The sequence below is a fragment of the Heterodontus francisci genome, unplaced genomic scaffold (genome assembly GCF_036365525.1).
Source record: "Heterodontus francisci isolate sHetFra1 unplaced genomic scaffold, sHetFra1.hap1 HAP1_SCAFFOLD_704, whole genome shotgun sequence".
Taxonomy (NCBI): domain Eukaryota; kingdom Metazoa; phylum Chordata; class Chondrichthyes; order Heterodontiformes; family Heterodontidae; genus Heterodontus; species Heterodontus francisci.
In genome coordinates, this window is record NW_027140132.1 from 333,655 (window position 1) to 338,981 (window position 5,327).

At 42.6% G+C, this 5,327-nt stretch overlaps 1 non-coding gene across 1 annotated transcript; it reads right to left on the bottom strand.

Moving 5' to 3' along the window:
* Positions 1–4,854: 4,854 nt before the first annotated feature.
* trnas-aga (transfer RNA serine (anticodon AGA)) lies at positions 4,855–4,928 on the bottom strand. The gene has a single exon. It is a non-coding gene; the product is annotated as a tRNA-Ser (tRNA).
* Positions 4,929–5,327: the final 399 nt, after the last annotated feature.

Genomic DNA, 5,327 nt, shown 5'->3' on the forward strand with positions numbered 1-5,327 from the left:
CTTTCCCCAACCCAGTCTGTGAGGCCATTCACTCAATCAGGGGAAGATGCTTTAAATCAGCTGCTAATGGAGACTTCCCGGGCCCGGGGGAAGGGAACAAACAGCATCTACTTCCAGCAGCCACTGCTTTGGTAGCGTGTCCGCAGATGTGCTCAGAGATTAGCATTGAGTGGTGGGAAGTTGAGGGGGAGTCGGGGACTGTTTGTAACAGACACTGTGGAGCAGGAGCTGCTCCCGGAACATGGAGTGAGCCGGGGACACGGGGAAGGGAGAGTTCATTCTCGGACAGTGTCTGTACAGGCTCAGGGAGACACAATGGGAAGAAATAACTATTGAAAATCACTGACAATTTCACCACCCAAAGGAGAGGGAATTTTCCTGCTTTAGTTCCAGTCTCTCACTGTTTGTTGGATTGTGAACAGTGGGGGAAAAATAGCCGCAAAATAACGATGTGGACAGTTAGACAAAGAGCATTTATTGCAGACACCAGGTGAGAAGTGTGAAAGGCACATTTTAAATAGTGGCTGCTTGTTTTCCGTTGAAATAGAAATGTGACTGTGGAAAGGTCACTGCTCTATCGGACAGTCCCAGTCATTGAGCAGTGCAGGGCTTGTGTTGTTTCTGAATGTCACAAACCTGTTGTAAAACCACTGCAAACACCTGGTAAACAGAAGCTGAATACTGCAGTACTGCAGTGGAGTCAGACACTGACACTGTTTGTGTTCTTGGTTTTCATTTTGTGATTGTTCATAATGATTATTATTGGGACGATTACATTGATCGCTTTTGTATCTTCTACCTCACCAGTTCTTTCATTCCTGCAGGAAAATACATGACGGAACCTGAATAGATGTGGTGATTCTTGGACACAAGGAAAAGTGCAGTGATCTCGTTCCAACACACAGTCGGTACAGGATCACTCCCAAAGCACAGAGATACTGCCAGCTCATCAGTTCCACTGGAGCAAACAAAATAAGTAGTCAGACAGACACTGATCCCAAAGTCAAGAGAGACACATTTTCAATCCAACAGTCAAACAACAGCAGGAGAGACAGAAGTTGTTTCTATTTCACTCCAATTCAGTACAGCTGACAGGTTGATACATCAATCACAGTCCAAAAACAAACTCACTATCAGATCTAAATAAACTCGGTCACCATGGTCACATTTTAAATATAAAATCTGAAATAGAACAGACAAAATTTACAGAATTGAAAGGTACAGAATGAATGCAAGGAGGCTTCAAGGGGGGTTGGACAGGTTAAATGAATGGGCAAGAACATGGCAGATGGAATATAATGTGAATAAGTGTGAAGTTCTCCACTTTGGTCAAATAAACAGAAAGACAGAGTATTTCTTAAATGGTGAGAGGTTGAGAAGTGTCGATGTCCAAAGGCACCTGGGTGTCCTTGTTCATGAGACACGAAAAGCTAGTATGCAGGTGCAGTAAGCAATTCGGAAGGCAAATGGTATGTTGGCTTCATTGAAAGCGTATTTGAGTACATGAGTAAAGATGTATGAAGTCTAGATGAGACCGCACCTGGAGTATTCTGTACAATTTTGGTTTCCTTATCGAAGGAAGGATAGACTTGTCACAGAGGGAGTGCAACAGAGATTCACCGGTCTCATCCCCTTGGATGGTGGGATTGTCTTATGATGAGAGACTGCAGAAACTGGGCCTAAATTCTCTAGAGTTTTGAAGAATGAGAGGTGATCTCATTGAAACAGACAAAGTTCTTACAGGGTGTCACAGGGTAGATATGGATAGGATGTTTCCTCTGTCTAGTGAATCTAGAACAAGGAGACACAGTCTCAGAATAAGGGCAGACTGAGATGAGCAGGAATTTCTTTACTCAGAGGGTGAAAAATCTGTGGAATTCTTTATCCCAGTGGGCTGTGGAAGATCAATCATTGAACATATTCAAGACAGAAATCGATAGATTTCTAAATACTAACAAGATCAAGGGATATGGAGATGGCAGGGAAAAATGGCGGAGAGGTAGATGATCAGTCACGATCTGTTTGAATGTTGGAGCAGGCTCGATGGGCTGAATGGCCTAATGCCCCTATTTCCTATGATCCTATGAATCCCAATAATGTACATCAGAACATTAGACCAAGTTATGCATTACATACCAGTTCAAAAATCCCACAGAGATTAAGACTGAAAGATACAGTATCAAGCCATTACGACAAAATGAAGGGCTTGGAGCTTGCAGACCAGCCCATGTATAAGATTGAAAGTTATATTTTCATTCACAATCGTTTTCACAGAGCTTAATATTGAATACCAATCCACAACTTGTAGAGGACTACCAAATAAAACCTACAACTGTAAAATACAGTTAATCCATATTTTAAATTAAACACAAGGCAAATAAATATTGATACATTAAGAGAGCGGGAAACAGTAAGAGCAGAGTGGAGCAGAAAGAGCCCAGGAGAGAGAGGGAGCAAGAGTTCACTCGGAGAGCAGGGAACAGCGAGAGCAGGCGTCAAAAAAGGCAAAGGAATACACAATTAATGGGAGAACACTGAACGGTGTAGAGGAAGTGAGGGACGTTGGAGTGAATGTCCACAGATCCCTGAAGTAGCAGTGCAGGTCAATAAGCTGGTTCAGCAGGTAAATGGAATCCTTTCCTTTATTAACTGAGGTATAGAGTATTAGGGTGACCTGGTATCCATGGCAATAAGTCACTGACAGCTAACATTCAGGTGCAGCAAGCAATTAGGAAGGCTAATAGTATGTTAGCCTTTATCACAAGAGGATTTGAGTACAGGAGTAGTGAATTCTTGCTTCAAATGTATAGAACCTTGGTTAGACTGCACTTGGAGTACTGTGTGCAGTTTTGGTCCCCTTGCCTTAGGAAGGATATTATTGCCATAGATAGAGTGCAAAGAAGGTTCATCAGACTTGTTCCTGGGATGGTGGGACTGTCCTACGAAGAGAGATTGGGGAAACTGGGGCTGTGTTCTCTGGAGTTTTGAAGAATGAGAGGTGATCTCATTGAAACCTACAAAATATTTAAAGGACAGTCAGGGTAGATGCAGCTAAGATGTTTCCCCTGGTTGGGGAGTCGAGAACCAGGGGACGCAATTTCAAAATAAGGGGCATGCCACTTCGGACAGTTTTGAGGAGAAATGTTACTCAGAGGGTTGTGAATCTTTGGAATTCTGTACCCCAGAGGGCTGTGGAAGCTCAGTCATTGAGGATGTTTAAAGCAGAGATTGACAGATTTCTAAATACAAATGACATAAGGGAATATGAGGAAAGTGTGGGGAAAAGGGCATTGAAGTGGATGATCAGCCATGATCATATTGAATGGTGGGGCAGGCTCGATGTGCTGAATGGCCGACTCCTGCTCCTATGTTCCTATGTTCCTAACTCCACATTATCGATGAGACACAGCCTCAGGCCGACTTGTCGGGTGTTGCAAACAGATAACACTGCTTCTGATCTTCACCAGAACAGAGAGTGAGATGTAAAATTGATCATCAAACAGACTGTGAGAGAATACAACAGAATAAAACACATGGAGAGACACTGTGGAATAACAAATAGATTCGATTGGAATGTTGAATTATGATTGGAATGGATGAAACAGCAGATTAAATTGGGGCAGAAAAGAGAAACTGATGGGAAGAAGGAAGAAAAGAAAGGATGGATCTGTTCACTTTTTTCAGTTTTTTCACTGGTCCATAAAAGCTGGATTAAACAAAGATGCAAAAAACAGAGAATTTCACCAAAAAGGGAGATTAAATGCTGCCGAAACCTTGGATCGAAGGATGCCCCAACAGATCACCTGTTTAACTGTCTCCTCACTGGGGGATTTCAATCAATGAGCAATATAATTCTCTCCTTTTCTTTTGTTAAATGAAACCACTACTGTCACTTGGAGTTAATATCCCTGTGTTCCAACTCCTGAATAATGAAATTGTGAGTTTCGCGATATTTTCTGGACACATTTCCTGCTGAAAGAACTAAGAGCTCTTTTCTAATTTACACAATACTATATACACACTCATCAAGCCTCCGAAACTAGCATCCTTGGTGCTGCTCTCTCCTCCCAAACCTCATCTCATGTGACTGTTACATCATCACTCTGATTGTGGGAGGGGTTAATCCCACTGTCTTCAGCATTAACCCTTTACATCCTCATACTGCACTGTCTGCCCAAAAAATCGGTGGAGGGAACTTGAATTATCAAAACAGCAACAGCTGCCAGTTGAAAATCAACTCAACCCATCAGAGAGAGACTGTCAGAGGACTTCCTGCATCCAGTCCTGACCCTGTCACATGAAGCAGCTGCTCACCCAGACCCCACTCTCATCAACACTGAACATTTTTACTGAGACCCTTCAAATACTGTTTATAAAAGGCCGCAAAGATCAAAGTTCACACAGTTGTATTAAATACAACAAAGTTTAATATCTTCTCACCGTTTCTCGGGAACCACATGAGACTTAGGTTTTCTTATTTGGTTCCTTTGATTTTTCTTGTTCCTGACTGACAAATATTCCAAACCTCAGATAAACCCTCCCACTTGCGTCATGTCCCAGTCTCGGTTAAAAGCAACACATAATGACACAAACACCCTCCTTCAGTGAGATTAATATCAAGCTGTTTTCCAGGTTGAATGGAACTGTGAACAAATTTATGTCAAAGAAGTTAACTTTGATGTATTAGCAAAGAAATTCTGTCCAAGGAGAAACAGCCATTCCAAACTCATATCCTTCAGAAAGGCTGTTTTTTTATGTGATTGAAATTCATCAAGTATTTTGAATTAAAGTTCACAAGACACAGATGTCAGTGTTGATAATGAAACTTTTCAAGCATGTTGCAACTGTGAAATAAGGCTTTGCTGGGAGTTGAACCCAGGATCTCCTGTTTTCTAGACAGGTGCTTTAACCAACTGAGCTACAGAGCCAGATCGCAAATGTGTGAGCAATTGAAATCAGAGGAAGGCCTTGTAGATAGTGGGCAGGCTTTGGCGAGTCAAGAGCTGAGTTCGTCACGGCAGTCTTCCCAGCCTCTGACTCGCTCTTGTCGTTGTTGCTGTAGTTGTAATTGTAATAGGCAACCGTCTGTCTCGGAAGACGATGGGCTACACCCGGGGTATACGTCACTTCTGTGTGAAACATCGTTTGTTGTGGCTGTGGAGGATGACTCGTGAGTGACAATCCCTTCCGCAGCTGGGACAGATGAATATCATTGGCCCGAGGTCGACTGATAATTTTTCCTTCCTCTGAGCTCTCTTTCCCACCATCTGGTCATTTCTTTTGTCCTCTGCTTTTCCCATGGTCTTCCTGAATGCTTTTCTCCAGGA